This window comes from Sinohyriopsis cumingii, chromosome 3, assembly GCF_028554795.1.
Source record: "Sinohyriopsis cumingii isolate HCF-2022 chromosome 3, ASM2855479v2, whole genome shotgun sequence".
Taxonomy (NCBI): Eukaryota; Metazoa; Mollusca; class Bivalvia; order Unionida; family Unionidae; genus Sinohyriopsis; species Sinohyriopsis cumingii.
The window spans coordinates 118,513,355-118,537,572 of NC_142963.1; the positions used below are offsets into that span (position 1 = coordinate 118,513,355).

At 34.6% G+C, this 24,218-nt stretch overlaps 1 protein-coding gene and 1 long non-coding RNA gene across 7 annotated transcripts in view; one reads left to right on the forward strand and one right to left on the reverse strand.

Moving 5' to 3' along the window:
• Window positions 1–3,400: 3,400 nt before the first annotated feature.
• Window positions 3,401–12,632, reverse strand: LOC149803679 (uncharacterized). Of its 2 annotated transcripts, none has more exons than XR_016419973.1 (5): window positions 12,563–12,632; window positions 12,094–12,274; window positions 7,413–7,523; window positions 4,489–4,626; window positions 3,401–4,029 (listed from the first exon to the last, which is right to left on the reverse strand). It is a non-coding gene; the product is annotated as an uncharacterized LOC149803679 (long non-coding RNA). The 2 variants fall into 2 exon arrangements; XR_016419974.1 differs by having other exon boundaries at window positions 12,588–12,631.
• A 427-nt stretch (window positions 12,633–13,059) lies between these two features.
• LOC149803680 (G protein-activated inward rectifier potassium channel 2-like) overlaps window positions 13,060–24,218 on the forward strand; it is a 208,860-nt gene continuing 197,701 nt past the window's right edge. The window contains exons 1-5 of one of the 5 annotated variants that reach the window (XR_016420245.1): window positions 13,060–13,287; window positions 16,198–16,285; window positions 16,517–16,678; window positions 19,376–19,637; window positions 20,315–22,944. The gene's annotated coding sequence lies outside the window, so the exon portion shown is untranslated. Of the gene's footprint in view, window positions 13,288–16,197; window positions 16,286–16,516; window positions 16,679–19,375; window positions 19,638–20,314; window positions 22,945–24,218 lie in introns of those variants that run through there. The other 4 variants (XR_016420244.1, XR_016420246.1, XM_089953455.1 and 1 more) reach the window with 4 other exon arrangements.

Genomic DNA, 24,218 nt, shown 5'->3' on the forward strand with positions numbered 1-24,218 from the left:
TTTTATATATTATCCGTATTATTGCTTGATTATAATTAATGTACAAAATGGTGGCAGGGTTGCTGGAGATGCAATCTTGTACCCTGTTCAGTACGATGTTTAACTCCTTAAAGTTCTGTTCCTTCATTCAAAGCTTGGTGCTAGTTCAATCTTTCTACTGGGCATTTGTACCCTAGTGCTTGTTTTCCAATTGCAATTTCAAGTACATAATTGTGATCCTATCAGGTTGTACTTAAAAATAATGGTTTCTGTGACCAGCGTTTGTTTTGTTCCATTTCTGAAATTTGCATTAGTGATCTGCTGGATGCACATGACACAAAACATGCTGCAGTGGCACCACTGATGGAAGTCTTCATCACTGTAATCATCTGCATGACTTACACAATTATTTGACCTGGCAGCATTCATGTTACTTATGCAAGTGTGATCTCTCAGACAAATGCCTCGATTAGCCTCATTGTATCAAAGAGTACTAATTGCTGGACAAAAACTGACCAGCGGCATAGCCTCCACAGAAATCAGACTCGTCATCCTGTTGTCATCATTGAGATGTCTGTTTGTAATGAAAGCAAGAGAAAAGAAATATGACTACGTGAATCCTCCAAACCACCCACTTTTAAAAACATGGGTTTAACTCATTTCTGTTGCATCGACAGGCATCACCAATTATTTCACCATCGTCTAGTAAACATTTTGAAAAGGAATTTTCTCTGATAAATTCCAAATCTATCAAAGAAAAGGGAAATTAAATAAATTGATAAATTATGCTAATCTCTAAATTGTAGCCAAATAAATGATGACCATAGGCAAAGCATATCAACTAAATGAAGGCAATGGTATGCTTTCTTGGATTGCCATCGTACACATATCTGCAGTTCAAATGAAATATTTAAAAAAAGACAAAGAGATGAATGATTTTGCTATAAAGCTGAAAAATCTTAATGAAGTAACCAAGTTCATTTGCAAAGTAATACCTTAATTTAGAATCTTTTGCAACATAGATCTGGTCTGGTCTTTTCACAAAGGTCAGAGTAGGAATAGTAATCAAAGAATTTTCTACCTGTTCAGTGTGACATTATTATCAATAAATTTCAATTAAGTCCAATTTTCTGTTCATATTTTGCATAAAATTTTGGACATGTAATGAACATGTCTGCCCGTCCAGCTTAATTTTCAGCTTGTTCATGTTGTTTAACAAGTGAATTTTCAAACAAAGAAATTATGATTAAACAGTGAAATTGTCAATGTCCTAAGGAAAAATATGCTTTTCTAGTTTGTGGTAAAATTACACAAGTTATACTTGGTAGATTTAGTCCCCTGCAAGAAGGACAATCAATTTTCAAACGCTCTGGTGGCCTAGTGGTTAGAGTGTCTGTCTTGGATGTTGGAGGTCATGGATTCATTCCCCCGCCGAGTTATACCAAAAATCTTGTAAAAATGATACCAACAGATGCTAGAAATCAATATAAACTGTTATACAACTTTAAAAATCCGTTCACACATAATCAAAATTTGGAGACAACAACAAAATCAGAACCAGTTGACAGAAGAATTTACAGATTTTAGATCTGTCTACCATCAATAGTAGTTTGTCTCGTAATGAGTGCAGATGTTCAGAATTGACATTCATCAAACAAATCAGAGACTCTAGTCTATAATATGCCAAATTCATCATAACATCCAATGTTCAATGTTTTCTTCATTCTTTTCCTTCAACTGGAGCAAATGCTATCTTTCTAATGACATAATTTTTTTAAAACAAAAATTCAATAATTAGTGAGACAAAAACATTAAAATCTTATTGTGAAGTTCTCTAGATAATAATTATGTGGAGATGTCGGCAACAAATTTCATAAGAGAGAGAAAGAGAGGGCCACCACACCAACCTACCAGTGGTAGTAGGGACTGATGGGTGAAAACATTGATATAAGGTAGGAAGCCCGTATTTTGAAAACACATTAGTAAAAATTCCTTGGTACAAGGTTTAATCTACAACAAAATGTGTTGTCCAGGTCCCAATGTGTCAATCAAATTCAGTTTAACAAGTCGTGTCAAGTTGAAGAAGTCCAAACTATGCTTACCTGAATAAAAAACCAGAAGATGGATGTCATGACAAGCAATTTTAGGGTGAACAGTTTAATAAAAATTGTATACCATGGAGAGCACATTTTCATATGTGCATGTTATCCTAATGTGTGGGTGTTTTTTGCTCTCCAAATGTGCAAACTCGTACAAATTTTGTGCAATTCAAACTCATTTGCAGAATCTTGTGCAACTGCGATCTCTCAGACAAATGCCTCGATTAGCCTCATTGTATCTGAGAGTACTAATTGCTGGACAAAAACTGACCAGTGGCATAGACTCAACAGATGTCAGACTCGTCATCTTGTTGTCATCATTGAGATGCCTCTTTATATTCAAGTAGCGGGTAGGGACCTGTGGGTTTGTTTATTTTTTTAAATACGAAATGCATTACAGGAAGTTAAGGAAATTAAATGCAAAGACCAATTATACGGCTCCGATTTTGGCAAAGTGAATCATCCAAACCTCCCACTTCGAGAAGGATGGTTTTAATTAATTTTTGCTGCTTGATCAGTCAACATCAGCAAGGATCTCTGGTTGTTTCCCCATTGTCTAGTAATAATTTTGAAGATTTTTTCTCTCCAAATGCATCACATGAAGGTGACATGAAATTAACTGTGAAGACCAATTATGCTGCTCCAATCTTTTCAACAAAGGTCAGACCCAGAACAATCTAAGAATTTCCTACCTGCTTAGTTCTGGATATTTAACAAACATTGGAATTTTCAAGCGCTTATGATTGAATAGCCAAATTGTCACTGTCCTAAAGAAAGATTCCTATTCCTAGTTTGCGGTTAAACTACACGTTATACTGGTTTTTTTTAGTCACTGGCAAGGGGGAGATTTAGTTCAGTAAGAAATATCTGTGATTGGCCATCTTACAGAAAAAAAACTTGCAAAGCTTTTTAAAGATACTAATGGGGGGGGGGGGGGGAGAGAACAATGCCATTTTTCAGCACACGATAGCCTGTGTATGATGGCAAGAGACACAGTAAGCCGATTCAAAATACATAATATTCATCACAGTGGTTGTTGGGTTTACAAGTGTTTGCAGAACAATGGAAATTGTTTGCATTGTCCATTTTGAACAGAGCTTGTTAGAAAGGAAAGATAGTCTTGATGGTGTACTTAGTGCAACAAAAGGTTTCTTTCTGACCTCATCACTATCTTGGACACATGGAAAAGCACATGAATCAACATGACCATGTTTGAAAATTAGTAACAAACTCCAGAGGTGAGGTTCAGTGGTGAAATCCAATGAGAAATGCTGAAACAAGGTTGTCATGCAAGTCTCAAAATATAAAACTGGAACAAATGATGAAACAAAAATCATTTAATGTAGAAAAAAAAACAGGTGAAACAATAATCTAGGGAATACCTCGGAAGAGCATGTATTAAATCATGCTGCATTTATTTTTGATGGTGATTAGTACTGCAGTGGCACTTTCTATATATAAGAGCTCAAGATATGTAGTTATTTTTTGTATTTTATGCAAACCAGTCGAATAAAAATGCACTCAGCTGAGCAAATCCCACAGTGCAACAGCATGTACAATTCATTTTCAAAGCTGGGTGAGTAACATTTTTCAGAATTTCATGCCATAATTGTTTCATCTACCCACACTTGCCCTCCAGGCCTAGTAAATGCTCCATTTTACCATTCTCAATCTATTTAGTTACACTGTGTACCACACCTGCTGGCTGTCACTGATAACAGGTTGATGTACATGTTCTATTAGCAAATAACTGCATATATGGAAAATTAACAGCCATTACAAAGTGGGAAAAATAGAACAAAAAACAAAAACAATGACAGTATGATTAATCATAGATATGATTTTGGTGTTCCATTAGAAAGGTGAGGAGGGTCGTGGGTTCTCTCCCAACGGGGTCTTGAGAGGCCGTGTCCCAGATCTGTGGGTCCAATGTCCCGGCCAAAAACGCCCCCTACAAATTCCATGTTAAGACTTTCTATTATGATGGAATAATGGCAACAAACTTTTCAAGATGGCATCTTTGCTTTGTATACACAGATCTGCATTTTGTTAAAAAAATCTTTGGAAGAAGGTGCAACTAGAGATTAACTTATGTGATGAAGTATCCCAGTTACTTATTCAACAAAATTATTAAGATTTACATTTATACAATTTACTGTACACATAATTCATGATATTTTAAATCTCCTTAATCGTTTATTAAGAATGCAACCACTTCTCAGTATTCAGAGGTTCAATTCATACAGAACAGCTGTGTGCCACTTCTGTCAGAAACTTAGCCTACAAAATAATCATCACAGTGGTTGTTGGGTTTACAACCCAAGTGTTTGCAAAATAATGGAAATTGTTTGCACTGTCTGTTTTGTACACAGCCTGTTAGAAGGAAAGATAGTCTTGATGGTGTACTTACTGCAACAACAGAGTTTCTCTCAGACCACATCACGAGCCTTGGACACATGGAAAAGCACGTGAATTAACTTGACCATTATTTGAAAATTGGTAAAGAACTCCAGAGGTGATGTTCAGTGGTGAAATCCCATGAGTAATGCTGAAATGAGAAGGTTGTCACACAAGTCTCAAGAAACAAAATATAAAATGGGAACAAATGATGAGAGAAACAAAGATCATTTAATGTACAAAAACAGGTGAAACAAGAACCTAGGGAATACCTCAGAAGAGCATGTATTAAATCATGCTGCATTTATTATTGATGGTGACTAGTACTGCAGTGGCACCTTCTATATATAAGAGCTCAAGATATGTAGACGACTTTTGTATTTTAAGCAAACCAGTTCAATAAAAATGCACTTAAATGAGCAAATCCCAAAGCGCATACTATTCATTTTCAAAACTGGGTGAGTAACATTTTTTCAGAATTTCATGCCATAAATGCTTCATCTACCCACACATGCCCTCCAGGCCTAGTAAATGCTCCATTTTACGATTCTCAATCTATTTAGCTACACCCATACATGCCAATCCCTGGTGAGGAAAAAGTGTAATCCACAAACATGATAAGAATTCAATGAGCATACGTACAAAATGATTCATTTATCCCTCTAGAATTTAACATCAATTACTGCTTGAAGTTTTGGCATTGAACACTTTGGGCTTTAAAAAGCAACCAACTCTCAAATTACATTTCAAAAACAGTTTTTTCTTACCAGCTGAGATTATTAATGTTTTGCACACCAGTAAAGCACTAAGTGCTGGGTTAGAGAGCCTGGATCTGAATACAGTTTTATTTTTGTGAATAATACTGAACAATCTCTCAGTCAGCATTAGAATTGTAAAGAACCAATATTCCTTTCATAACCTGACAAAAAGGAAATTTATATCTTACAGTTATTGGGTCTTTTAGCTCTATCCATGTGAAGTACATTGCCTGGTAGAGTGGAGTGCCAACTTGATGCACCATATGACAGAGACAACCCGATATGTACAATGATGGAGACATTTTCCAAAATATAGAGAGGAACTCTTATGAATTCTTGTCATCACTGATGCAGTATCAGCTTTAAACCCCATACAATTATGCCAACTCAAGTTTATTCAAAGTATTATCAAGCAAATAAATAAAATGTATTCTCAAGTGGAATTCACTGTTAATTCTGGTAATTAAAGAAGAGCACTGTGACTTTGCTTGTCAAAGTCTCTTACACAGACTAGGTACAACTTTTTGTCACAATCTCTACTCCTGTCTGTTGCAATAATAAATGGCCCAATTTTCATGACTTCTGCAATTTTAAGTGTAGTATCTTCTGCTCAACACCTAACAATATTAGATGATTTTGTTCTTGCATATGCATATTTTCTAAAATTTTGGAATCAAGAAACAGCCGTCTGAACAAAGGACCGATGTAGTCTTTTACTGCTAAAGGTTGTCAGTGTTTTATCAAGAATTTGGAAGATAAAGCATCTGCATCTATAAAATTTCGTGTCCACAGTTTCGTTCTGCTATATAAAAAGAAGTTACCTCAGCATTTAAGTTGGTAAATGAGCTCATTTCAGGTTTCTTGTTTTACCAGCATGATAATATTAAAATCCTTTCCGCACAGCCTGCAAGGAGCATGAAGATCCATAGAATGGAACGCTGTATTGTGTAATTCATGTATTCATCTCCGAATCAGTTTTTCGACTTTTCCTAATCCATCTGTGAAATTATTTGAAAAAATATTTTTTTTTCTAACACGCATCAACGAAAATAAAATACTTGGTTTTTATGTTTCATCATTCTTTTTGTCTATTTGGCAATCTCAGAAAAGACCACATTCAGAAATCTTTGTGAGAATAAACTGGCTTCAAAGTAACTTACTTGATGGTGAATGAAAATTTGTTGTTGCTGTTGTTGTTATAGGGTTTAACGCCATTTTTCAGCACAAGATAGGCTATACATGGCGGCCAGTATTAATGGTGGAGGAAGAACCCGGAAAAACCCTGGAAAGAACCACTGACCCACGAGAAGCTACCGGCAAGCTTTCTCACATATCCACATTGGCCGAGCCCGAGACTCGAACCCAAGCAGACAGAGGTGAGATGGCAGTGATCCGTGACGGAGAGCGCTTTGGACCACTCGGCCACTCGGGGCCCCGAAAATTCGTTGAAGGTTGAATTAAAAAAAGTAAAAAAGAATGTATATTTCTGGGAACTCTAAACTTGTGAAACATACATACATTACAGCTGTAAGATACAGGTCAAATATTTGTGAATATTATTTTTGTGATGGATATGCAACCCCAGACGCTAGATTATATGATCAAATACAGCAGCTATTAATTCAATACAATAATTAGGTTTTACATTTATCTATTTCATTGTATACCTAACTCGTCCTATTCTTTTAAATCTTGTTACTTATTTAAGAATGCAACCACTTCTCAGTATTCAGAGTTTTATTTCACATAGAACAGCTGTATGCCACTTCTGTCAAAAACTCTAGCCTACATAATATTCATCACAGTGGTTGTTTGCTTTACAAGTGTTGGCAGAATAATGGAAATTATCTGCATTGTCCGTTTTGTACACAGCTTGTTAGAAAGGAAAGATGGTGTAGTTGCAGCAAAAACAGTTTTTCTAGAACCCCATCCAGAGTTTTGGACAAGTGGAAAAAGTACAAATCAACTTGGAAATATTTGGAATAAGAATGCAAACCACTTCTGAGTATTCAGGATTAAATCACAGAGTAGTCGTGAGCCACAACTCTAAACTCTAGCATACATAATCTCAGTGGCATATGGTGTTACAAGTGTTTGCAGAATTATGTCAATTGTTTGCTTTGCACATTTTGTATACAACCTGTTGGAAAAACAGGTATAGTCCTTATGTGATACTTACTTTTTTCTCAGACCCCATCCAGACTCAGAAAAGGGTATGACTGCTTGGCAACATTTGAAAATTTGCAGACCTCTAGAAAAGACCATCAGTGGTGAAATCTGAAGAAAAATGCTGAAATGAGGAAGGATCCACCAGGAGTCAAGAAACAAAATGTACATTGTGAAAATTTTATAGGGGAAAGAAATCATAGACAAATGAAACCTGCAAAACAAATAAGGATATTAGGAATATCTCAAACAAGTTCATGTACTAAAGTCTGCTGTATTTATCATCACCGGTGACTAAAGAGACAATGCTTGAAATAAGCATTATTTCTTTGTTTACCAAGATACTGTTTAATTTTTTTTCTTAAGAGAATGAATTGAGAAATGTTTAAATTTCCTGCACCATAAATAGGCCACCTTTGATAGCCTATGTTCTGACATGTCAACCCTATCCACACCTTGGTGGATCAAGCAAATATTTTAGTACTTTGTGCTAACCACATCTATTAGACTTCATGATTTGCCTCCTTTAGTATGTAACGCAAACTAACCAATAGCGTTTAACAGCAGTGCACTGTACATCAGCCAAAAAATGGTGGAGGCAATTGACTCCAAAAGGACACTTCTCAAGTCTAACATCAAAAGCACAACTGCACACGAGAAAAGCTATTGCAAGTGTATTTTAGTGAAAGGTACTTCCAAACAAACCAGCAGAGGAAAATAGATTATTTACATGTTCATTCAAGTTGTGTGCTCCCCATATCTCAATCATAAAGGAACTGTTCAAAATTGAAAAATATAATTTTGACTGCATCCAATGAAATTCCAGATGTGAAGCACAGAAATATCTGCTTGATCTGTGAAGTTGTAGATAGGGTTAACATATCGGAACCTTGGCTAGTGAAGATGTAAACTGGAAGTAAAGTAATTCATTTGTTAACTACGTTAATGAAATTTTTTCAAAAGGTCTAATTAAAATGAAGTATACCAGCTCTTTATTTAACACAATGACCAAGATTTACATTGATATTCTTCAATGTTAACTTTATTCCTCTTTCTCTTTAAATTAAAATCTTATTAATTAGTTAACAAGAATGCAACCACTTCTCAGTATTCAGAGGTTTAATTCACACAGAGCAGCTGTATGCCACTTCTGTCAAAAACTCTAGCCTACATAATAATCATCACAGTGGTTTTTGGGTTTACAAGCATTTCCATAGTAATGGAAATTGTTTGCATTGTCTCTTTTGTGTACAGATTGTTAGAAGAACTGGTATAGTCTTGATGGTATACACCAAAAAATTACAGGGTTTTGCTTAGACTCCATCGTGAGAGACCCAGACAATTTGGAAAGCACAGGAATCTATTTGGCAAAAACTGAAAATTGCTACAGAACGCTAGATATTCCATGATGAAATGCAATGAAAATCTGAAACGAGAGGGCTCAGCCAATCAAGTGTCAAGAAACAAAATGTGTGTGTGAGATTTGGATTTTTCATGTAGCTTTAACAAATTTTCAGTCATATTGCTACATGTCTGCAGTGTGGCATTTTATAGTGATGTCTAGCACAAGGTGTCCCACCCAGTCACATTATCCCCACACCAGACTGACCAGTCCAAACACTAACCTCTTAATGCTGAGCACCAAGTGAGGCAGCTATTAGTACCCCTTTTTATAAGTCTTTGGTAAAACTTTGCCAGAAATAAAACCCATGACCTCCTGCATCCTGGGCAGGCGCTCTAACAACCAGGCCACCGAAGCAGCCAGAAACAAAATGTAAAAACGGAACATTAAAAAGTATACCAGCACTTTATTCAACAAAATGATTAAGATTTACATTTATACAATTTACTGTACACATAATTCATCGTAATCTTTAAAATCTCCTTACTCATTTATTAAGAATGCAACCACTTCTCAGTATTCAGAGGTTCAATTCATACAGAATAGCTGTGTGCCACTTCTGTCAGAAACTTAGCCTACATAATAATCATCACAGTGGTTGATGGGTTTACAAGTATTTGCAGAAGAACGGAAATTGTGTTTTGTAAAACAGCTTGTTGGAAGAACAGCTTTAGTCTTGATCGAAGAAAATTATAGGGTTTTTCTTTGATCCCATCACAGGAGTCCAAGACTCTCAGAAATGTGTACAAATGTACTTGACAATATTTGAAAACTGGTACAGAACTTCAAATGAGATCTTCACTGGTGAAATCCAATGAACAAACTTGAAATGAGAAGGGTCTGCCACACGAGTCAAGAAACAAAATTTAACAGGTGAATATTTTGATGGGGAGAAAAAAATATAATGTATAAACAAAAGCAACAAGCAAATCACTGGTTTTGGGATCTCTCCAATGAGTCTATGTATTAAAGCATGCCACATTTATTATCGGTGGTGGCAAGCAAGTCATCAATGTCATATTCTATCTATCAGGGTTTGAATGGAATAAAAATGCAGTTCTGGGCAAATCCTGTAGCTGGCAGCAACTATTCACGTTCAAAGTTCAAATTTTTTTATGCCATAATCGCTTCAAACAATTAACGTCGTCCTGATGCAATAAATGCTCGAATCTCCATGTATTTACATTCTATAACAAACTACTGGCCAATCAAACCATGTGAAACAAAGCAAGTCATGAGACATTAACAGTTGTACTACGTTTACTAAAACCAGCTGCTCACCAATTACATACCCTTTGGATTTGACTCCAGCAAGTCAATCCTTCTGAATTAATGACAGGCACTTACCAATATTAACGGCAGATATGGTTCTGTTATTTGTAACTGATTTATTTTCCATTATTCTCTTTATCTCTTTGGAGATTCTTGCCTACCCCCCGAGATGTACAAGTGTAATGTTTGCTAATGCAAGTGGCAAAATAATGTAATCTGAGCATGAAAGGCAAATTCTACATGTTACTATTATTAACAATTAGTACCCCTACTTTTCTAAGGCAAGATATTGTAGCTATTAGATGCCATAATTACAGTACACTGTAATGATTTTTTTTTTATTAGTAACCTGGATCTGCAGGTCAAAATCCATGCAGATTAGAACCACAATACAAACAAAAAAAACATTGAAAAATTATTTCATTCAACACTCACTTTAACTAACGTACACATCTGTTAACTTTTGCCATATGTTATCCAAGTCCACTGATTCTATCCTGAATCTGATTGTGGTATGGCACCACTCTCATATTTTTCTTTACAAATTTCTAAAGCGGTGATGAATTGTCCTTTTTCTGATTGGCCATGATTTAAGTATAAAAAGACCTATCTGCTCTAAGAATGTTCCTCCGAAAGTCAACCCATAAAAGTCACCATCAATATAATCAATCTTGAGGCAAAATGTCAGAAAACTCGTTTTCTTAAATAGAAAACTAGGAAAGTACATGTAGCTTTATGATAGACAAATGAGCTCTAATGCTAATCTTGTGCATCAGTCTTTCATTTTAGAATTTTCAGTTTTTTATCAATGAAAGAGAGAATAATATAAATTATAAATGCAACTTGTATTGCTTTATAGTTTTATTTTGAACACAAGAAAAGCGGAATCCATATAGTCAAGTGTAGGACAGAATCCAGTGGAAAAAAGCATAACGATTACGCCAAAAGACTAATGGCTAGCATGTATGCATAATTTACATTAAATATATAACAGAAGTTTTGGGGAATCAAATTTAATTTAAGAGGTCAAATTATGTGTTGAAATACACCGGCGCTTTATTTAATACATTTTAAGTTTTATGTTACGATGCTTCACTGTACAACTTACTTGCACTTTTCTTTAAAATCGTGTTACTTATTTAATAAGAATGCAACCACTTCTCAGTACTGAGGTTCAATTCATACAAAACAGCGATGTGCCGTTTCTGTCAGAAACAGCCTACTAATAATCATCACAGTGGTTGTTGGGTTTACAAATGTTTGCAGAACAATGGAAATTGTTTGACTCGTTTTTGTATACAGTATGTTGGAAAAACTGGTATAATGTTATTGATATTCTTGCCCAAATGACAGGATTGCTCTTTGACTCATCAGGAGACCCTCTAGAAAGTGCAAGAATCTACCTGGGAATAATTTAAAATTGGTTTAGAAATTGTGATTTTGATACGAATTATTTACTTTTTCCAAGTTATAGCACGCGTCGATTGGTCGTACTTTATTGAACAGGTTGATCGTTTCGGAACGGAGGTTGTATGATAACGACTGATTCTTCCAGAACAAATTTAATTTCCAGGACGGACAGGTCTGTCGAATCAAGTACGACCGAGTGGCATCATTACATGAATAGTGTTTTAAATAGGAAAAAAATAATTCGTACCAAAATCACATAAATCATATTTTATTTTACTTTATATTACTATTCAAACAAAAACAAATAATAATTTGTGTGTGGAAACCGATGTATACAGAGAGAACATGTAAATACATGTGCATTTCCGTTTTTCAGTGTATTTCGGTGTTTCTAGTAACCCATGAATTAGTGGAGTGTCGACATATGCTGCCGAACGTGCGAGACAGTTTAGAAACTAACTGTTTCGATATCAACGACATCGGAACACGTTATACAAAGCCATTATTTGGAAGGTAAGACAGCACTAAAACAAAACCAACATGTGATGTCTTACATTGTATGACTAGAGATTAAGGGTGATGCACAGGATAGTGTTTTAAAGTTACCAACCTTGCGTATTTTATAGTATTATGGACCGTGCCCGGTGTCATTGCAGTATCAGAAGTATTTATCATCACTAACTATAGCCATTTCCCTTCAGGTGCTTCCCCACCCAACCAAGATTATGCTTGCCACTTCCGCGATTTACACTTTTTTTTTAAAAACGCCATTGGGTTCGGTTGATTTGCGTCTGCAAATACAAAAGTACTGTTAATAATACAAAAATGATGGATAAATATAATGCGTTAATCAATTAAGTGTCAACAGGTATACAAAAAGAAGAACAGAATCTGATGTTCGTGACGATGACACTAGATTTTGAATCCCACGCCGTGTTAAGCCTGATGCTACAGCAACACATTACCAAGATTCCAAATGTGAAAATTTAATTTCCACCAAAATATCGTCGTAAAAGGAATTTATGATCGATTCAGTTTTATGCCGGCTATATATAGCGAAAACATACAAATAGTATTACACGTTAAAAATGCAAATTCCACTACCCTCCGTTCAACACACTCCCTCTGACCTCTCGCTGCAGAAACACATGGCCAAAGGGAACCGGTGATGGTACATTTTGATTCTTCAACATATTGTGTTATGGTAGGATTTCAAAGTACTTGATTTTACAGGTATGTCGAATATCAAATTCTCACAATCTCAGGATAATTTAATAATTAATATAATGTACTTATTTATGTTATTTAATACAAAACTGACGTAAACGAGAATTCAGTATGAGTTATCTACTAAGTCCTATTTATACATTGACACCGGTTTAGTAAAAAATGAAAATGAAACTAATTTTCCGAAGAAAAAATCAAATTTTATTTTGTAATAAATAATATAAATAACTTTCCCTCCCCAAAAATATATAGTTTTACTATTTTGTATTTTATTGTTAAAATTGGATATAGAACAATAACAACTGAAATTTTAAGCTGTCTAGGTTCTTTCAGAGTAGGTTCACAAAATTCATCTGGACCTTCATGGCTATTTCGAGCCGTTCGGTCTATGTATATCGCTAGATACGTTCGTACAATTTTTAAAGAAAGAGCGCAACAACTCAGGATTCAGAATTGTTGCCTTATTCCAAGTTGGAGCCGAACAGCTGCAAGAAAAAATTTGAAATGGGTTAACTCCCTCGAAAGAATAACACCTCTGATGTAAGGATGGAGAGAGAGAGAGAGCGATCTAAAATGGGTAATGATTTAATATTGAATTTATGAAACGAGTTGAATATTATCCAGCTTTTGCGTGCCGTGGCATATTTCAACGATTTTTTGGGACAGACTAAGTAGAGTGGCCTATAATTGGCAATCTGTTGTGTAACACCCTGTTTAGTAGTCCGAGTATCCTCTGACACTTGCGGCTTGCCAACCCATTTTTGACACCCCAAACATAATTATTCAAATATCAAAAATGGGGTGACAGGGGTCAGAGGAAACTCGAACTACCTGTTTAGGAATGGAAAGGATGTGCACCTTTAAGCATTCTATGACTTATGCCATCAAGCCCAGCGGCTTTATTGGCAGAAATGGACTTTTTAATATCGTTAATTTGATTTAAAATAATTTCGTTTAGGGAATCGGAGCATCATTTTTTGACAAATAGGGAGAGGAACATTACTACCATCAATGATTCAAATATGACAGTTAAGATGCAGACTATTAGATGATCGTGTCTGGAATAGACTGGTTAATCAGAAATAGTATTCAATTTTAAATTAGTTATATTTAATTTAAGATGATCCGTTATGACTTTTATTATGATACGCGGCAAACTTCACAATGAAAATACAAACCAACTTGCATTGATTTTTAATAGATTTAAAACCGCCAACAGACAGATCTCTACTTTTTTTCTGTCATTACTGGTAGTGTTGTTCTGTTCTAACAGGGATTAATACTAAAAGAGTATGTGTTCTAAAGGATTTAATGCAATGAGTCAAAAGGAGAGGGATTTTACTTAATGTCAGGATACTAAGGTCAGTCAAAATAAATTTATTGATTACTAGCGACTTTCTGATAGTCCAAAGTGATGGGAGGCTGAAACAGCGTAAAACTTTAGTATGGAATATGGCACGACAGCGTTGGTCTCTGCTACCAGTAATGTCATGAACATAAAAGAAAAAAAGAGAGGACCTATGATGGTATATAATAGGATGTAGTCAAGGTACTCATAAATCAATGCACATATAATATACATACTAAGGGAAGAACAATGTTGGGTAGTGGTGGTGTATGAGCTGTGAAGGAAATGCGGGCAACCAGCTGAGACAGAGAGAGAGAGAGGGGTTATTGGACTTGAATCTTAAAACAACGATAATGTTCTGAATGATCATGCAGCCACTCTGAACACCTCCAGTCTTTTCCATTACAAAAGGTTGTCCTATCATAAATGGAAAGGTCTGCGCATCTATCTTCATTAGTGAGATCAGGCGACACACTTGAGTGACTTGTAATGTAACAGAACACAGTTGGTATTGTTAGGTAGAGAAATATCGCTAAATACAGAATTGCTGGTTTTGGGGTAGGGGTGGATTTGGTTGGCTGGTTATACACTTTTAGCTTTATTTCTTAATGCGTTTGCCAAAATACACTCTATTTGTTTATTTCACACTTGCTAACAAGTGGCATGTCAAAAGTACTTGAGGGAGCTTGAATTTCAATATTAACATTTTTTTTACCCCTGGATTATGCCCTCAGGGAGAAAAAAAAAGAATTATTTAATGTCAAGTTCTTGTAGCATATATGCATGTCAACAGTCTTGTACTGCATTATATCAAAATGATTTCAGGGGTAAAGTCACAAAATTTTCCCTTAAGCCATCAATGCCATCTGTTTGAAGTTCACTCTTTGCAGTGAAAACTGCCTTTTTATGATATCATATGAGCCAAAATAAAATCCTCTCAAACCAACAAGTTTTCTGCCAAGGTATACATGGTTTAGGGTGAAACACTACATGACTTATCAACTACATGCTTTCTAATTGAAAATGGGGTATTGTTTTAAATAGTGTTCAGTATTCTAGTTTGTCGACTTTAACGCTGCAATGATTCCAATCATTAAAGCATCAAACTTTAATTTGATGTGAACAAAACTAATGGTACCATACGATTCCACTAACACCTGCTAGTAACAAACAGGTTTGTTATAATGCAGCTTAAATGTTTTGTTAGATGTAGAAACATAGAAATTATGGATAGCCATAAGCTGCCAAACAGATCAGGCCAAAGTTGCTGTGCTGTGAAGTTGTAAACACAACTGTGCATGTAGACACTGTATATTCAAGGACAAAAATATAATCCCAGTTTCCTCTTACACTTGCCACTCCATTTTTTGATATTTGGACATTTATTTTGAGGTTTAGGGTCAGAGCCCATTGAAAAAGTTGATCCATTCCTATGTTAAATTGATAGGAAGATCATTTATCTTCTCAAGAATTGCAAGTATAACACAGGTTTTGTCTTTAATCCACTTTCAAACAAGATGGGAAAAAATGAAAATTTAATGCCTATGAAATTTAACATGGTTCACTCCATTTTGCATTGCTAGTCACATAACTGCCCAAATCTCACAGCCATTAAACATTACAGGTCAAGTAATTAGTTGATAACAACAAAATCGTGTTGGCGTGTGGTTTCATCAGGATCAGTCAGGCTTTTTTCAGGATGCTACCACAGCAACAGTTTTCTGGCTGGTGTCATATCAATAAATTGGTTGAAAATTATCTGTTCTTTGATTTTATTTTAAACATTACATGACTTTCATTCAATATTTTTGAGTTTTTGCTTCAACAACATTGGAAAATAATTGTACCATTATGGAATGTGCATGCAGTGGCACAGAGTTTCAGAAGAAGAAAAAAAGGATTTAAAACAATAGACATTCATTCTAAATTTAAAGTTGAACCTAATGCAGCAGAATCAATGGATAAAACATTCCATGACAATTCACACCTGAAAAACATGCATTCATTTGTACAGAATGAAGCTAGACATTAAAATCACAAGTAAACAAGATTCACTTTGATGAAGTTGAAGAGAAGTTCAGAAAAATACAAAAATCAGGGTCATAAGATTAAGATTCAAACCATGCCTTCACACTGTAGATATGCTGTGGAAGCAAAGCTTATATCAACACCAAGAAAAGTATGCCAACCAAAGTTGATGTCAAGAAAATCTTTGGCCCAAGAAAAGGTAAGTAAATAAATAAATACACCAAATACATCTGTCAGTGTCCTGGATAACAATTTATAATTCTAATTCAGCATGACAATTGTACATGCAATGATATTAAATTTAAAATAACATCTTGAAGTTCATAGTTCCATTTCTTTAAAGATAAAAAAACCTATAAGCAGGTCATCCATCTATCCATTATTGTGTTTGAGCACATTTTAGTCAAGACTTTCTGTTTTCTTAAACTAGGTATCACTCACTGTGAATAACGATATCATTTGGGAGGACAATACAACTTATGGCCAGCTCAAGATACAGAAATGGTCTACAAACAACTCTTTAAAGATAGCCAATCTGTCAAGAAAGCTTTATGTACATCATTCATGACAAAGTGAGGCAGGAAACTTGCAGGTTTGTAAAAATGGTTTCAGAGATGGATGTCATCAGTTTTGGAATTTGAATGGGATGTACGATGCCAATAAATGTTGCCCTAGTTTGTTTGAGTTTGTCAAGGCTAGCATTACCACAGCTCTGCTACAAAAAAGAATTGGAAGAATCTTAGTACCTGTCATTGGCTCCCTCCTATGTACAATCAGCTCTATGAGAACCAGGCACATGTAACAGCTGGTTTCAATCATATTATGGTTAGGTGGTTGTAAGAGAAAGGTGATACAATCATTCATTATAATTAGCAATTATTGCCTAAATTTTATTGTGTAAGAGTTATTTTTCAAAAAAGATTACCCATAGGTTTGGACTAAAGTTTTTTATCCAGTCTTTTAAAAAAAAAATTAAAATGTGGCATACATACTGTGCAAATTAATTACTTTATTTATTTCCAACAAATATATGCTTGTAATGTTTTGCTAAATATTATGAATATGTATTTAAAAGGTATGGTCATCAATGTACCTCTTAAATAGCCCTTGTTTATCCATCAGAGTGATACTGAATTTTGTCAATCCAAGTAAGGACTTATTCCAAACACTAAGCTAGGCATCACACAATTTCTTCCACTTAGCTACTGTCCTATCTGAACTATCAATTCTAGCAGCTCTAGCACTCTTCTGAATCTCGTTACAATCTTCATAAGTTTGCCGTTTAACCCCAAAATACTTATCCAAATTTACGAATGGCATTTTGTCTAAGTCTCAACGTGTTTTGATTTTGAGATCACGTGCACTACTTATTCCGATACATTCGGAAATGAACACAATAATGAAAGCTAAATTTGTTTAGTTGATGTACTTTTATAAATGACCGCATGTACATATCTGGGTCTTTCTGACTCTGAATTTAATCACTGTAAATATATGTACATTTTAACACGGCCACCAGTCAAAGCCTTTGAACTCTTGCCGCCCAACTATTGCATCATTTTTTTTTTTTTATGTACTCTTATAATGGCAACATGTATGTACATCAAGGGGTATTTCAGTCACTGAATTCTGTCATTGTAAATATCAGCACAGCTAATTGATCAACACATTTTCCCACAAAGCAGGTGGCTGAAGCAGGACTGGCAAGTCTTTGAATTTTGCTGCACACCTATTATATGCATACAGAGGGCTCCCGCCTTAGTGATTTTCTGTGTCCCAGATAAAAAATTGGTGTCCAAATATGCATAATTAGGTGTTTTCAAGATCTCTGTATTGTTGAGCTCACTTTAGTATATATATTGTTCTACAACACATCATCTGAATCCTGGATATTAACTGTCTCCACTTTTGCATAAAAGTGAGATATGTAAGTCTCTTGGAAAAGTAAGGCATATCAATTTTCTTATAGGTAGACATAACTTTTAGTATTATTAAAGAGAATGGGCAATATGACAGACAGGTTTCTTCATACGTGAACTTTGCCTCACAGATTCATTTGATTGATAATCTAATTAGTTAGTGAACCAGTCTGTACTTTAAAAAGAAAATGGTGCCAGATGTTAAGTGAAATGATTTAAAGTGTGATTTATGCATGTTACCTGATAGAAAATGTTTGAGCAGATGGATCTTTTCAAACTTCAAAACATGCCAGATTTTAAAAACCAAATCAACGCTGCTTTACAAACTTTAAAAGAAGAATGTGAGAATAATGTATAACAGCACTCTGAGCACCTGACTATGATCATTACAATATTCCAGATCACGATCATTCAGCGAAAGTTACACATGTAAACTAGTTAAAGTGAGTGCTGAATATAAATAATTTTTCAGGATATTTTGTGTTTGTATTCTCATTCTAACCCATATGGATTTTGCCCTTTGTGACAAGAATTTTGACCAGTGGCAGAACCAGGTTAGTCGTAACAATGTATCTTAATCATACATCCTGTAATTTGTAATTCTGGCTTGTAATATATTGATTACACTTTGTACACCCAAATTACACTTTTCTGCCACTTATAATAGCAATAATTTCACATATGCCTCTCACGGTGTTGGCATGTATGCATAAATACCATGACTTGGGGAAAGTTTCCACTTTTGTATATATAATTATTATATAAAATTGTTAAAGTTACACTAAAATCAAAATCACAAACTCCCACACAGTTTCTGTGCAGTATTCTGCAAATTTTAGGTAGAAAATGATAAATGCTTTTCTTTTAGGGTGTTGTTTGCCTACTGTTACATTTTATGAACAGTAACAAATAAAAAGTGTGTGACAGAACTTGCAGTATATCTAGGAAATACACATACACTTGGTAAGATGAATGAGTCCTCTATTGTATCTTTATAAGTATTAATAACTAATGTATTATGAACACACATGTACAAGGCATGTTATAACCAATTGATTATTCTTTACAAACATTTAACTATCTGTTAACTGTAAATATTTGTCAATGTAAAGAAAATGTAATGATTTAAAAAATAATACCTGGCATTTATAAGTGCATCTGGACATAGATTTGACTGTTCAGTTTAAGTCAGACTCTGATTTCAGATAATCTGATTGCGAGCTTATGCACTTAAGTTATATGCAGAATTATGTTGTGTTAGCTAATTTATGACCTGGTAATGTGTAAGCTTTTAGTCAAAGATCAAAGTAGAAGAAACAAAATGATTCAATAAAATGTTGCTTCTTCATTAAATTTTATATTTCATATAGGTTCCATTGGGAATCCTAAACAAAGATGCATCTACTACTGTGACAGTGGGCATGATTGAGATACTTGAGAGTTGCAAGGATTATATTCCTGAGAATGAGGGTGGGCATCCACTTCCACTTTTCCTTTACTGTGATAGCTCAAGTTGTGAGAGGGTTGAAGCGGCTAAACGGACTCGAATAAACAAAGCTGACTGATGGGCAGGACTTGATCTGTTTGAGCTGGCTATTACAGGAGTGGCATAGATGAAGCATGTTTCACCAGGTATGAATATGAAGGAAGTAAAAGTTTCACAATATATCTTTTATATTGATTGATACATTGATTGTACTTAGCAATTGCAGTGCTTTTTGAGTGGTAAAATATAATAGACACCTCATTGTTCAGAAAGGAAAACATTTAATGGTATATTCTGTCATCTTTAAGAATAAATAACCCCATTTATATAAAGGACACCAGTCCATTATTAATGAATTTTTTTGGGCCCTTTCAGTGTCCTTTATATACAGGGTTTTTATGGTATTTTATTTGGACTACATTGTATTATCCTTATTGTAAGCAGTATGGTGTACTATAGAAAATATAAAGTATCTGATTATATCTTGCACTTTGCTGTGCAACTATAGCATCATCACTTGTTTTGCAAGTCCAAAAGACTTTAGCAACCTATAACACTTGAAAAAGACTAGTAATTTTGTTATTATAAAGAGACTGAGTAATATTATGACATGTCCAAAGGATACCAATATAGAAAGGTAACTATACTTTTGAAACAAAATATGGATTTGCATTTTTAATTCTGACTATTATTGACTTTTTAATTTATCTCATCAACCAGGTGACTACATTATATTCAGAATCAAGTTTGATATTGCAAGAGTCAGTGGACTTTATAATGGATGAAAACTGCCTCAATTTATGCCCACTTTTTTCTTCCTCAGGTCGCTTACGATAAATCACAGAGAGATGGGAACAGTATACAACCTCAAGCAAGTTTATGATCATAAAGGTGTTACAAAAAATATAATGGATTGTTTTGACAAAGTGGAGGCAATTTTAGTGTTTGTGATGGAAGATTATATTGTATAAAGGGAACTATCAGATATGACAGAAATAGATGATACACCTAAAGGCTATCCTGACTCGGCATAAGAAAGAGGAAAGTATAGAGATAACCTATCAACCGATATTATCAGGGTTTCCTGGTTCCATCTGAATGTTTAGGTATGGAGGAAGATGACGGACCAGAAGGTAAATGGTTCTGTTCCGAGGGATGCAGGATGGAGCTCATGCTAAGTTTGAGCTGGAGAAGGAGGATGACAGCTGAAAGGCTTAGATTCCAAAAATGAATACTTGAGATTAATTTGAAAGGGTTTAAATGATATAGCTCAGCATAATTGCTGTAAAAGAAAATGATGGTCCCAGAATAAGAAATACTGGAAATTTGACCTATTTGAATTTTATAAAAAGATCCACCCCAAGTACTTAATATTTGGCCTTAGGCTGATTGCAGATATTTATGGAGCAACATCAGAAAGATTAAAATGTGCCCTAATTTGGAAAATTACAGTCAATTTGAAAGGAGGAAGAAAAAAAATATTCCCAAGGATCTACATTATTGTGAACATCTAAACAGTATAAGAAGAGTAGTAGGGATGCTGTAGGCCAACTCACCACTGACACAATCAACAGGCACAGTCAGATGTTAGGAATAGGAAAGGCCGTTAATCATATGTTTCATGAGAAGATTGTCTATAGTCCATTCAACACTTGAAAAAATGGAATGGTTGATAGAAGAAAAGACATGCGTAGAATAGTTTATACATTGAAGTCAGAGAACTTGGTCAAGTATCAGAGTGGAAGAGGATTCAAATGTTTTGAAGATTTGAAAGTGGTCAGTAGAGTAAGAAGCTCGAAAAAAATTCAAGGAGAAACTATTGAGACATCATGAAAATATTGCAGCTGTTACGTGAAATAAACATTTAGCCATTACAGTTAGCCTTTATTAAGTAAAACTGAATGCTTAAAGCTATAAACTATGTTTCTTTCTCCTCCATGCAAGATTTAAACAGCTGTGCCTGAAAGTCTGTAATGAATAAATTCAACTTAAATAAAAATGAACCATGTCAGTCTTATACTTGTGTCTCTTTTTGAATATTCACATTTAGACATAGTTTATGTAGCAGATGTACATTTGACATTGGCATGTATCTACGCAACAAGAGTTAAAAGTTTTTTTTAGAAAATGTTTGAGCAGATGGATCTTTTCAAACTTCAAAACATGCCAGATTTTAAAAAACAAATCAACACTGCTTTACAAACTTTAAAAGAAGAATGTGAGAATAACATAATGTAAGACAAAGTCAGCCATCTTGTCCATATCATCCAGCTTCTTGCCACAACTGTAGACCTGTTGGGGACAAACCCCAAATTACTGCTATGGACATATCTGGAATATCTATTCCCATTACTACTGCTACAGTAACAATCATAATTCTAATGGTACTGTCACTTCCACGGAAAATATTCATAATACGCCTCTTGGATGATGACTCTGTGTGTGCATTAACGATTTTAGTCAAATGATTTGTTATTGTGTTCTCCCATCATAGTCTTTATCATTAAGCATGGAATGTAACCATATATATAATCGATCACACATGCTTATAAATTTTAGATCTCATTACTTTTTTGATCTTACGGTCATTCCTAATAATCTCAGCTTTTATCCATTCCAGTTCCTCTTCATATTTTTCAGTACTTTTGTAGTATAAAGTTGAATAATTGGCCAGCAAAAGTTACAGATTTATGCATTTTTTGTTCAAATTTCTCAGCTAAGGTCCTGAAAGATGACTTTCATATCGTGCACTAAAATTACAGGCTCTCTGATTATATCACACAGCTTCCCAAAAATGTAGAGGTTTACTATTTTGACCACTAAGATTCCTTGCCAGGCCCTTTGGGGATCTTATCCTATGATAATAATTTGGTCACACCCATTTTAAGTTATGGAAATTTACATCAGGTTTAATGCATCTGCTGTAATAATATTGTAAGAGTATGAGTTGACAGATGAAATGTTTCAAATAATAACAAACAGATTAAAGATATTTTGTATAAATTTTGTATATCCACTTTTGTATCATGTTAAAATATCTATGAAAAGTACAACAATTACTTTCTTTCATGTTAGTGATATTTGCCTTTTAGGGCTGTTCCATTAAAACATACATGGGACCCAGGTAAGGCACTTTTAAAGTTAGGTACTCGCCCATAGATGCAATTTACAATTTTCTTGATAAATCAAGATCTATCTATAACAAGTGCACTGAGTAATGTCTAGTCATTTTTTTAACAAATTAAATATCTCGTTTTCAGTTCAGAATACAAGTTACATATAGGCTTAATGATTAGTGATGTCACAGTATGTGCAGCATGCTTTTAGCAATTCCAGAACATGGAATAACAGTGAAAAAAGACAAATTTACATACATCTGTGTAATCCATTTAAAAACAATGATGTCAGAAACAAAACACATTTATTCACAAAAAGTACTAATCTAAATAGAATAAACACTGTTCACTCACATGATGTTCATTTCTTACCACTAGTATTTTGTGATTTTAGGTTGTTTGCAACTGGATCTTTCTTGTTTTTTTATTATTTGTTTGGGTATTTTTTGCATTAGTTGAATAATGTTCATGGGCTCAATGTCTTGCCTTTCCAGTCACATCAATCCTTTCCCAAATGCAAACAGTTTCTGAAACAGCATGGATTGTTTCTGATGAATTCTCCTGGTCACCATCATTGAGCTAGTAGTTCCTGTTGATTTGAATGTTAAAAAAAAAAATTGCGCCTAAGAAGAACAGGATGTCAGAGTCAGTCTTACATTTAATTGTGAGGCGGTCATCATCCATTTTTATTCAGTGCTGAATATCGTCAAATGAGTTAAAATGTTCCTTTAAAACAGCTTAAGCATCTTAAGCATCCACCTCAGTTAATCACTTAAAATCAAAATCCTGTTTGCAAAATAAGCTTTCATTATCCTGGATGTCTTTGTTGCGAGATTAGATGTCTTAATTCACTCGTAAATACTGACAAGATTAAACTCACTTTTAAATCTGATTTCACTGGAACATAACACTTAATTGTTTAAATAGACCTTGAACTGTAGCTACATTATGAAATTAACCTCTGTCACCTCCAGGCTGCATTGCAGCACATTACAGAAAGCACTGGCATGTTCAAAGGACATGCTGTTGCTAACCCTTCTGCAATCTGTTGCCATCCAGGTGTCAGTAAACAATGATCAACAGTAAGCTGGTCTGCTGTAAAATCAGTGAGCTGTATTTTACAATGATCATGTCACTGATGAACTGGAATGGCTTTAGTGCTAAAGGAAATTCAGCAGGTGTATTTTAGCCAAATAGTCAACAGTTGATGTGAACCAAGGACAATTATGACTAATATTGGAGACATGGATTATTTTGGATGTTCAGTAGCCAGTTAAGAATACAGTATCTTACTTTGCCTGAAAACAACCGGGGTTCATTAGAGTAAAATTGTGACTGTAAGAAAAAAAATATATGTTCTGTCCAATCATGTACAGTAGTTTTGGGGTAAAGATTTTCAGCTGTTAGATGCCAAATAATTTTTTTAAAATAAATTTTATTATTTTTATAATTTGATTTTGGGATCCACAGTGCTACAGCATTATATCTGGAATTGCATTATAGCGAAGTGCATTATAATGGGGGAGAGCTGTACTTTAAAGAGTTTTAGTGATGATTTGCTGTATAGTATAACGGGGACACTTTAACACAATAAGTTACATGGGGTTGAAA